The sequence below is a fragment of the Podarcis melisellensis genome, assembly GCF_964234715.1.
Source record: "Podarcis melisellensis genome assembly, chromosome: 12".
In the NCBI taxonomy this organism is placed as follows: Eukaryota; Metazoa; Chordata; class Lepidosauria; order Squamata; family Lacertidae; genus Podarcis; species Podarcis melisellensis.
In genome coordinates, this window is record NC_138544.1 from 14,644,477 (window position 1) to 14,656,527 (window position 12,051).

Consider the following 12,051-nt stretch of genomic DNA (forward strand, 5'->3'; position numbering starts at 1 on the left):
TCTGTGGTTTAACCCACAGCGCCACCCGCATCTTGATGATGCTCAAAGCCCCTTTCAATTCTACGATTCCACGATCCAGCTGCTTCTGAGGTTTAAGTGAGAGCAAGCTCGGCCCAATTAACCACCTTTATCTTTTACACTTGGGGGCGCTCACGTATTTTTGTCCTTGATTTGGGGAGGTTCACTGTGAAAAAGCTGTTAATAAGGAGCCATTGAAAGATCTTTTTTATTTTTTTTAAAATGATGGATGAAGCTATGGTTCCATGAATCTGCTAATATGCACAGATGCAAAAGCTAAGAAGCTTGACTCCATCTATCACATTTGATTGCCAGCTGATGGAAAGAGCCATTGAGGTGGGGTGTGGGGTGGGAAGAGATATAAGAAGGAAGGGTTTGACAGAATGGCTAAGCAATTTCTCCCACTCAGTCAAAACGACTAATGGCCTCAGAACTACAATTCAGCACAAAGGGGAAATGATTTGGCAAAAGATTGGCACTTCCCGCAGAATGTTTTGTGGTCCTGAGAGGGAAGAAGAGGAACATTTATCTTGCCTCTCTCTGCTGAGGCTTCAGTTTGTATATTGTTTACTTGTGCAATAGATGTAAATGGCTCTCATTTTGTCAATCCTTTCATCATATCCCTTCAAACTTTCAGGAAAAGCCCAAGTGAGCACATTCATATTCCCTCCAAAGTATACTATCCCAGTGACATTGGCTAATGCTTGCATCTGGAGGAAAATAATGGAATCATAGAATTGTTGGATTGCCAACTTTTGAACTACCTCCTCCCACTGGGTCTTCAACAGAGGCTGCAGCAACATTTATTGGCTGCCATAAATATTATCACGGTGTGACGAAAAGCTTTATCTACCAGTTTCTGTAGCCCAAGCTACAGGCCAGGCCAGGTTTTATAGTTAGTTGGCAATCTTTACTTTGTTTCCTCATTGAGTTTTTTGGCCGGGCTGAAATGTACCCTTCAATTCTGATCATGCTAGGATACAGGATAGAGGGGGCTTCATCCTAGTCCAACATCTGTCTCTACAGTAGCTGACCAGGTGTCTAGGGGAAGCCCCAAAGTTGCCCCACCCATTTCTGCTTCTAGCCCCGCCCACCATTGCCTAGATGGGAATGTGGGCTTCAGACTAAAAACGCTTCTCTGTCCCTGTGCAAGTAAAATTCCAGGTGATGGCACCCAATCCCATTTCCCCAAAATAACATAGGTTGGGAAAATGCAATTGCCCTAAATTAGAAGGACGATGTTAGAATCCTCTTCAGCTAATGAATAACAAATGCAATGTGGGGGATGAAGGTGGGACCTGGTAGATGCTCAATTGTTTAGTGGCAGCTCTTCATTGAGGAGATTTCACCCCTCCCATATCCAAGAATCTCCTGATGATCTCTGCTGATTCTCCAGAGAGGAGGGGCAGTGTTCTGCTCTCTACTTATTCTGCTCCAGCACCACATCAAAGTGTCAGTCAGTCAGTGTGTCGGAGAGAGAGAGAGACTGAGTGTTAGAGATCGTGTGTATAGATAAGGTTGCTGCTAGGAGCAGCTGCAGACACTCAGTGCGGTTCAGCATTTCTTTATGCAAAGACCCATTTAGCTCTGTATATAGTTTGTATAGTTGTAGATAGAATAAAAGAAGATATTCTACAGAGCTGCTTTCCGAGTTGTTTATACTCTGCTATACTCTGCTGTGCGACGACTGTCTTCTTGTGGGAGTGAATCCGGTGCTCACAACTCTAAGCTGTGAGTCCACAGCACTTTGACCAGTTCCTGTCCAGAAGGTGGTCTCTGGAAGTGCTACCCAGCTCGCCTAGCACAATCGGGGCTGAAGTGGATGAGCCCAGTTAGTGGCACTGGCTCAAGGGCGATGCTGACATTCATTTCTTTCTGAAAATGAGGTCTAAGTGGCCGTATCTGCAAGTTTGATACCCGGTGGCCTTTTAAAAAAAATAAAAGTAGAAACTTTAGACTCTTGGCCAGGAATTCCCTTTTCTCATGGGAGACAGCATATAATCTGTATAAAAATAGAAAGAAACCCTTAGCAACAAAGACTTTCGGTGTGGAGGCTTTTTTCAGAACTATATTTCGTTTTCATATAACGGAGAAATAGATATCTGAAGGACCATAGAAGGCTGGCTTCAAGATCAAAATTGCACTGTTGGAACAGCGAGGATCCTAGGACACAGCTTTTAATCTGTGTGCTCTTTGACAAAGTTCCACTTCAAGGAAGCAGTTCCCTTGTTCCTTTTGCCACTGGGAATACTTTGTGTCACTCAGCCGTGGATTTTTGTAGGTAAAGACATTTTCTTGCGGGGGGTGAGATACCACTAACTAGCTCAAGAAGAGTCAGGGAAGTCAAAGGATGCTAGCCATCTTTAGTTAGTTAGTTAGTTAGTGAATTGCGATTGTTCCCTGTCAATTTCCTGCAAGACAGCTTACAACGACAAACAATGAAATTGCAATACCCAACTCCAATTCACATTTAAAATCAACATTCTTTTTGACATAACAAACCCCCAAATCACCAACACCAAATCAATGAAACCTTTACAAGTATTTAAAAGTATGGCCCAAAACAAAACAAACCCCCAAACCCAAAAAAGAGCACATTGATTAATGTTGTTCTCTGAAGGCTTGCTGAGACAAATGGCCTTGACCTACTTTTGGAAGACAGTAGTGATCAAACTCTGCAAGACTTCATAGGAGGAGGTGTGTCAGAAAAGAGGTATCGCGACCAAAAATAAATAAATCAGAAAAAGAGGCAACCTTATGGAAGATAATTTATGACTGCCTGGAGGTCTTAATGTTTGTGGAGAATCTGATTGGAAAATGTGCTCTCTGGGTAACCCTGGACTCCCTTTTCCTAGGGAGTTAATGGTCAAAACAAGTCCTGTGAATTCAGTCCAGAAACAAATGTATAATGAATAATAAAGCTCTCTTAAAAGTGGCAAAATTTGGTCCTAGCCTCTGGTGCCAGTTAACAATGAAGCTACCAGATCAACTGGAATTTCTAGATTGTTATCAAGGGTAGCTCTATGCCTAAACACATTACAATAGTCCAGCAAGATATTGCAAAGGTGTGTGTGTCATAGAGGCCATGTCTCTGTTTCCTAGAAGAGAGTGCACTTGGTTGGTAAAACATCTAAGGCTGCTCAAGTCTTTCTCTTGGGTTCTGCATGCAATCCTCCAGCACCTTTGCATCCATCATGTTGTAGCCCTAAGTATTTTATGATGGAGCCAGGTCACCCTAGTTCTTGGCACAATAGTAGTGCATTGACAGTGGTGATGTGGTAGAATTGCGGAAGCATTGCAGGACCATTCATAACACAGAAGAAACCACTATAAATGCACAATACACTTGTGCCAAGAACACGTTGCAGCTTGTACTTTTAATGGACTTATTTGCAAGGTTGACTTAACGTCACCTCCACAGCATCCTAGATTTGCAGGAGGTTGCTTATTCCCTCTCTCAGCTTCAGGGCAGAATTTAAGTGGGCACATAAAATCCCTGACAATTCCAACTTGTTTCAAAACACTCCGGTGACGAGACAAGACACACACATACCTGCTGTGAAATGGACACAATCGCCAGCTCCGGCTGATCTGAAATTCTCCTAGCAGATGAGCTCCGTGTCAGAGTAGTTATGGCAACAGATGTCAGCACAACCGAATGTTAGCATGTAGGGGAGTTCTGGGTCTGCCCTCCACATCCTGCCCTAATTCTCTCCCTTAGTGCCCTGGGAATTACTCTTGTTAGCATGGATATAACAACATGTAGATAGGACTGCACAATATCTCCAAACTGCAGCAATGAAACGCTGTTCCACCTCCGACACAACTGCTAATGAAAAGTCCGTCTTGTTTATACAAGTGAAATAATGGAGCATGTCAGGTTGCGGTAACAGACATCCAGCATGGCCTCTATATTAAAACTATCGCTACATATTTATATCTCACTGAAATCAACAAACAGGTTACCTGTTCCAGGCGCTTTCTCCCCAGGCAATTATCGGGCCTTTGGCTGTCTCAGAATCTGAGCAGAATAAAATCACCATAACATTTACAACTGATTGAGCCCGGTGCATAACTCATGCAGCTGGGTTTAAAAGTCTAATACGGCAGTAGCTTAAGGGGCAGCAACATATACAAGTGTCAGCAAAGCTGAAAATCCTGATCTCTTACTTTAAAACACAGAACTGCTCTGAAACATTTGGGCAGTGTGAAATTGGGTGGATAACTAAGTTCTGATCCACACATCTAAGTATTTGTGTTTTTATATGCATTACTGAATGTATCCATTTGTATGTTATTTGCTTTAGGAAATCTGGCATGTAATATGAATATAATACCATATGTATAATGGTATCTATAATATGTGAAAATTGTTTGTATTTTTAGTGGAACATGGAAAAAACTTGCTTCTAATCGAGCTTAACTTTAAGTTAAGCTTAAATATGGTTTAAATTTCGAAATTTTAATGTTTAGAAGGTAAGGTTAAAGAAATTAATGGTAAATTGAACTGTAAATTTTTTAAAATGGTAATGATGTTGGAATGAAACGAAGCGGTTCTAGTAATAAGGTAAAATAAGAACTTGCAAAAATGGATTGATATTAGATGAAAATCTGAAGTGATAACATTTGAGGATAAACAATTAAGGGTGAATTAAGAGGGTATGAATTTGCTGAACCAACTATTAAATGGAATACAAAAAAGGGAGGTGAGAGGAAGTCAGGAAAATAAGTAAATGAATGGTAAGAAACTGAAAAGAGGGATTTTTATTTATTTTTACTTTTTATGTTAAATTTTGGTTTTTGTATCTTTTTTGTGCATTTTTTATTTTTCTGTTTATTGTTCTGTAACCTTTTTCTGTTAAAATCTAATAAAATATCATTTAAAAAACAAAAACTTGCTTCTAATCGAGATCAATGAGCAAATACCAGGGGGGAAATCAACGTGGATAAGCTTGACACCAAGACTTTCGGAAAACACCATCCTTAGGTCAGACTAGCCAGCACAACCCATCATCTAGCAACTGTTTGGGATCTCAAATGGAAATCATTCCTATTATAGCTCAGTCAGTAATGAGACTCTGAAACTTAGGGTCAACGGTTTGAGCCCCGACCCTTGTGGTTCCTTCCAACTCTATGATTCTTTGGAGTCTGCTCCATGGGCGAATCTATCAATTTTGGCTTCTTTACCTCTCTCATTTTTCCACTTTCAAGCTCAGTCCTCCACATTTTTTTCTTTTTCTTTTTAAAGTCCTCATGAAAAATACAGTGGTACCTCAGGTTAAGTACTTAATTCATTCCGGAGGTCCGTACTTAACCTGAAACTGTTCTTAACCTGAAGCACCACTTTAGCTAACGGGGCCTCCTGCTGCCGCTGCGGCACCGTAACCTGATTTCTGTTCTCATCCTGAAGCAAAGTTCTTAAGCTGAAGCATTATTTCTGGGTTAGTGGAGTCTGTAACCTGAAGCGTATGTAACCTGAAGCATATGTAACCTGAGGTACCACTGTACACCAGTGTTGTAGTGCACATTTCCCCCAATATATACATTTTTGTTTGCAATTTCGCCTAATAAACACATTTTGAAAAGCGATTTCCCCATATGTAATACATTTTTGTATGCTTTTCTCACAAATACATGCATTTTTGTGCACACATTTTACCCTAGTATAATGCTTTTTTGAGCACATTACTTGGCTGGAAAACTGCACTGCAAAATTCGGAGAAGTGTGGAGTTTGAAGGATGTTTGTGTTTCCATTTGTGTATCATTTTGGAAAGTGTTTGATTAGGTATGTTTGCTTTTACACATGAACATGAATTAAATGCGAACTCCATCCTTACCAGGGATTGAAGATGAGATTTTCTGCATCCTAATCCTGTGCTCTACTACTGAACTAAAAGGTAAAGGTAAAGGTACCCCTGCCCGTACGGGCCAGTCGTGACCGACTCTGGGGTTGCGTGCTCATCTCACTCTAGAGGCCAGGAGCCAGCGCTGTCCGCAGACACTTCCGGGTCACGTGGCCAGTGTGACGAAGCTGCTCCGGCGACCGGCACCAGAGCAGCACATGGAAACGCCGTTTACCTTCCCGCTATAAAGCGGTACCTATTTATCTACTTGCACTTAAGGGTGCTTTCGAACTGCTAGGTGGGCAGGAGCTGGGACCGAACGGCGGGAGCTCACCCCGCCGCGGGGATTCGAACCGTCGACCATGCGATCAGCAAGTCCTAGGCGCTGAGGTTTTACCCACAGCGCCACCCGCGTCCCCTCCACTACTGAACTAGGACCCCGCATATATAGTTCTTATTATTCTGTTTCATGTATGTACTTGTTCTGAACACTGTGAGAGTAAAATATTTCTTTTAATGTTTCCCCTTCCTTCCACCCATCTTTGCCAAAGGCTTTAAATGAAGCCCTTGAGGGCTAAAGCAATAATCGGCCTGAATACATGCACAGCTGCTTTGTACTTGTCTCTTGATATCCTAATCTGGTTCTTTTGAGTCATATCAGCCTGAAACACAGCCATATGTTCACAGGACGAAGGCACAGCTTTTCTAGACAGTGATTGACACCGGCACTTCACAGAAAGATAAAAAAGTTCTGATTGACAGCCTACTGGGTATTCACAATGATCTGAAATGCAATGAAATCAAGAGTCACCTATATTTGTACACCGTCTGGATGCAAAAGTCGGATTTCCCCAGTTTCAGATACAAGGAAACTTTGTCATGTGGTTGAAGCAGATTGCAGGCAGCGAACTTCTCAAGTTAGGATGTCACAGTGGAAATATCAATATGTTCCAGGGTCAGGATCTTAGGGGAAGAGGCTGGGCCAAGGGAGGCCAAGGAGCAGAAGGCCAGCTGATCTGAGATGACATGATGTTGGGGACCATCTGAGTCTTTTGTCGCTTGAATTTAGGAGGAGCATTCACATGCAAAGGGTTGGAGCAGGCACAGAGGATGAAGACATGGAAAGGAAAACTGAACTTTTAGGAAACAAGTGAGGTCCGGTGTTGTGCTTGTGCATTGGCCAGGGAACGAGGGCTGAACCCAGCCAAATTCTTGTGCAAGTTAAATGATTTCTGCTCACACAACAGAACTTCCACTTCTTCTCCCACCTCAAGCCTGTTCTGGGGCTTCTCCCAACCCTCCAGAACAGATTGGGGACACACCTGCGGGAGAGAGAGAAAGAGGAAGCAGACCAAAATAGTGGCATGTGCGTGCCTAAAGCCCACCCTGCAGTGATGGAGGGCTTGTGTGTCTGTTTGCAAATATATTGTGTTTCGGTTGTAAATTAAATGCACAGAGTTTGCTGTACAGTGGTACCTCAGGTTAAGTACTTAATTCGTTCCAGAGGACCGTACTTAACCTGAAACTGTTCTTAACCTGAAGCACCACTTTAGCTAATGGGGCCTCCCACTGCCGCTGTGCCACCGCTGCACGATTTCTGTTCTCATCCTGAAGCAAAGTTCTTAACCTGAAGCAATATTTCTGGGTTAACGGAGTCTGTAACCTGAAGCGTATGTAACCCGAGGTACCACTGTATGTTGTTTTGCGACCTCTTTCAATATTTATAATGTTATTGAATTTATATTTATAGGGCTGTATATAAATTCAATAATAAACAAACAAAGAAACAAACAAACAATTTCACTTTATTTGAATATATAATGCATTGTTTTGTGTCTTTGTAGGACTTAGCAGAAAGCTTTAATTCTACTTCTTCGGAGTTAAAATGACCAGGAGCAAATGGTTTGAGTTCTGTGGAACTCATTATGGCTATTGAAATAAAATAATGCAAAAAGCATTTACAAATCTGAATGTGAGCCTTGCATTCACAGGGGTGGAATCTACACACATATTAAAAACGCTGTGAAAATCCTTTTAAAAAAGAGTTTGGAAAAATACATTGAATTTTTGCATAGCTCACTGTCGCCATCTAGTGTCACATGTGTTTATTGCATTTCACAACACTTTTAAAACGTTTTATTTGCCGCTACGTTGATGAGTCAAGGGATCCTCCCAAATGGTTATACAGAAGGGATGCATGAGTGTCATCACTTCAGTAAGTGTCATAGCACTTACTGAATGGCTACAAACCACAACCATAACAACCACGAACATGTACTCTCTTCTGAGTTGCAACATTGTTCTACAAACACACACAGTTTCATAAGACTACAGTGTAATGCAAAGCTGGGAAGTTTCAATATCTCTAGAAAGCAGAGTTACAGTGATTGAGGATATGTGATGTTCTCCAAATCCATTAATCTACTCTTTTAGCTTACAACCCTAGAATCATAGTTTTGAATGTGCCCTGAAGGTCCTCATGTCCAAGTGGCAAAGCCTACAGCATTGTGAGAACAATATTAATTGTCCATTATTCATGTACAGTGGTACCTTGGGTTACAGATGCTTCAGGTTACAGACGCTTCAGGTTACAGACTCCGCTAACCCAGAAATAGTACCTTGGGTTAAGAACTTTGCTTCAGGATGAGAACAGAAATTGTGCGGCGGCAGCAGCGGGAGGCCCCATTAGCTAAAGTGGTACCTCAGGTTAAGAACAGTTTCAGGTTAAGAACAGACCTCCGGAACAAATTAAGTTCTTAACCAGAGGTACCACTGTAGGTCAAGGAGATTTCAGGATGATGTCTGAGCCAATCTTTGCCAATATCTGAGAAAATCAAAATATGTCCTTTCAGTTTGGAATACCTGGTGCTGAGATCCAGCTCATTTTTTCTCCTCCTTTCACTTGCATTTATGTTTTCTATCTCTCCTGTTTTCCTGGTTCTGACGTCTGCCATACTCACTGCTGTGTTCACAGGGTGATACAAATTTCCTACTGTCTGATCTTGCCTTTGCTAGAAGGCGTCTGTTAGATCAAGGAAAATAATCAGTACCTTCAACTTTTATTTTTGCAAGCAGGGAGAAATGGAGAGGCTAAACTCAAAAAGAAATGGTTGCACAGATAGATCCCACAGGATATGCGGTTTTGTCTTTCAGCAGAATATTTGTTGCAACTTCAGCAGGAAGGCCCAATGGGTGTGATGTGGCCAAATGAAACTTCAGGAATCTTTGATTATGTTTTGATAGGGAAGAAACCAAAATAAATAGCGGCAAAATCTATGCTTTCTAACCCGCATGATGATATTTCTTTTTAAAGATTTGGCATCGAACGGCAACAGACTACTGAGGATGTGAAAGAATTAATGCTCCCTTCCTCAGATTTAACAAGAACCAGCTCACTGCTGTCAGTGGGACTACTTTGCTAATAATAATAATAATAATAATAATAATAATAATAATAATAATAAATGTCTGCGATAAATGACTTCAACTGTGTGTGGAAATGAGCGGGTTCCAGTGAAATTGTAGGTGGTTTTATGTATCTAATAACAAGAAACCCTCTTTTGAAAATGAGACTTGATTCAAACAGCATCCCTGAGCCATAGCTGCCAACATTTCCCTTTTTTAAAAGGAAAATTCCTCGCAAGAAAAGGGAAAAGTTGACAGCTATGCCCTGAGTGATAGTACATCAGGTCCCTGGGACGTTGTGAGGGGAAGTAAAATGGCGGCTGTAGGCCACAACCAGCACTTTTGTGATAAGAGCGCTGTTTGGTCTTGCCACTGTGATCCTCCCTGTGGCAACCCTTCCCAAATTAAATGCCTCACGCGCACCCACCAGCCACAAAGGTCGGAGGGGTGCTATGGGAGGGCGAGTGCTGTGTCTGCATGATGATAAAACGAGTCAGCCCAGTGTGCTAATCTGAGGAGATCCACAGATTGCACCACATGGTCTGCAAGACTTTTGAATTTGCTGTAAACTGAAGGTTTAGCAGGGCAATCCTCCACCAACATAGCTGTGTAACTTAAACTATATCCTAAGTGCTCTGGTGTGTGAGATGAGGGTGGTGGAAACTTTCATTTTGTGTCCTTCCATCAACCCCTGTGGGGTGAATTTTAGTTACACCCAGGGCATTTCTTTTTCATCCGGAACTTGCCGGAACTTCGGTTCTGGCGCCTCTCAGGTGGGCGCCATTGCCATTATAAAGAGAACAAGGGAGGCGTTCCGGGGACTTCCAGCACCTCTTTTTCTATATAAAAAAAGCACTGGTCACACCTGCATTTTTTGTGTGGTGTTATTAATTGCTTTGTAGGCAGGATCAATTAATAAAGTGCCAGGGGCGGTTCTACTATGAAACTAAAGGGCCGCTAATCCCAGAAGAAACTTTAGTCCACTTTTTATTCTTTTAGGTCTAGTAGACCCAATCTGAGTGTCACAACTCAAAGGGGCCCCCATAACAGTTCAAGCTTCAGGGACCCCAAAATGGAGGTCCGCCACTGGTACAGGGAGCTGTTTTGTCCTCCTCCCCAAACCCAATCCACTCTTTCGCTGGCCCGACACACACCTTTTCTGCCCTTCGCACTGAGGTAACTTCTGGCAACTTCTTCTGCCTTCCCTCAGTTGGGGTAAGTAGATACACCATGGTAAGGAATTTGTTGGGTTTTTTTTTTAATATTTATTGAGGTTTTACAAAAAAACAAAAGTTTACAGAATGAAATAAACAAAAACATATAAGAAGGAAAAAAATAAGAAAAAGAAAAATACAAAAATTAAAAAATGAGGATTACAAGATAAAAAGAAAAATTAAAAAGAAATCCATTTTTAAGTACTGTATCTTTAAACTCATTTGCTTGTTTCATTGACCTCCTCACACCTCCCCTTTTTGTATTCCCATTTACATAATCAAATCAGCAAATCCTTGCCCTCTTTCATTTATCTTAACTCTGAATCTTAACATATTATTATATATTTTCATATATTATCAATCCGTTTTTGCATATTCTTGTTAACTTTGTTGCTAATGCATATTATTTTCAATCCAACATCATCTAACATTCATTAATTTTACAATATTTCTGCAGATAGTCTTTAAATTTCTTCCAATCTTCTTCCACCAGGTCTTCTCCCTGGTCTCGGATTCTGCCAGTCTTTTCCGCCAATTCCATATAGTCCATCACCTTCATCTGCCACTCTTCCAGAGTGGGTAAATCTTGTGTCTTCCCATGGTAAGGAATTTGTGTTGGCTTAAGGTCATCTTCTATTTATTTATTTCGTTCTTTTATTTATATTTTATACATCTATTTACATTGTACACATTCTTTTTATTTTTTTAAAAAATATTTTGACAAAGTAATAATCATAAGTAAATCAGAAGAAAAATGTGCACCCCACCACCGAGACCATTCCGTTGTAACTATCCAACCTTAATGTATTTTTAATATTTGTTGGAAGCCGCCCAGAGTGGCCGGGGAAACCCAGCCAGATGGGCGGGGTATAAATAATAATAAATTATTATTATTATTATTTAAGGCTTAAGGTCATTTTAACGGGGGGTGGGACAGGAGAGATGCCACAATCTACCTTCTCCCAACCTCCATATTTTGGCACTAGGGTTGCATTGTAAAGCTGCAGTCCTAATCCCACTGAATAAGCCCCAACAATTTCAATTCAACGTACTTCTGATGGTCTTCATGTTCAGAGCATAAGCAAATCCTGCTTGAATGATGTCAAAGTTTCATATAGTTCACCGTTCTGTTTCCAATGTGGACTTTCCCAGTGGCGTAGCGTGGTGGGTGCAGGGGGGCCCGGCCGCACCGGGCGCAACACCTGGGGGTTAGAGTTAGGGGGCGCAAATCCACGGGTTAGGGGGCGCAAATCCACGGGTTAGGGAGCGCAAATTACTTGCCTTGCCCCGGGTGCTGACAACCCACGCTACGCCACTGGACTTTCCAGATCATTCTGGAAAATGTCTGTGTCTGTCAATCTGCCCATCTTTCTTTCTTTCTTTCTTTCTTTCTTTCTTTCTTTCTTTCTTTCTTTCTTTCTTTCTTTCTTTCTCTATCTATCTATCTATCTATCTATCTGAAAATATCTTCAGTCAGTCTGTCCGTCTGCCCTGGCCCTTTCCTGTTTCTGCTTCTTTGTGTAAGAAAAATGTAGTTTCATGCATGTCATTCCACAGACCTGGGTTCTCT

General features: G+C 41.5%; 2 protein-coding genes across 6 annotated transcripts in view; one reads left to right on the plus strand and one right to left on the minus strand.

Moving 5' to 3' along the window:
* The window catches only part of LOC309353598 (prostatic acid phosphatase-like), a 220,537-nt gene that overhangs the window by 70,841 nt on the left and 137,645 nt on the right, over positions 1-12,051 (minus strand). The gene's annotated exons all lie outside the window — the stretch shown is intronic.
* Positions 10,304-12,051, plus strand: part of CPNE4 (copine 4) — a 271,371-nt gene continuing 269,623 nt past the window's right edge. For all 4 annotated transcript variants that reach the window (XM_081882992.1, XM_081882989.1, XM_081882993.1 and 1 more), the window contains exon 1: positions 10,304-10,482. The gene's annotated coding sequence lies outside the window, so the exon portion shown is untranslated. The remainder of the gene's footprint in view (positions 10,483-12,051) is intronic.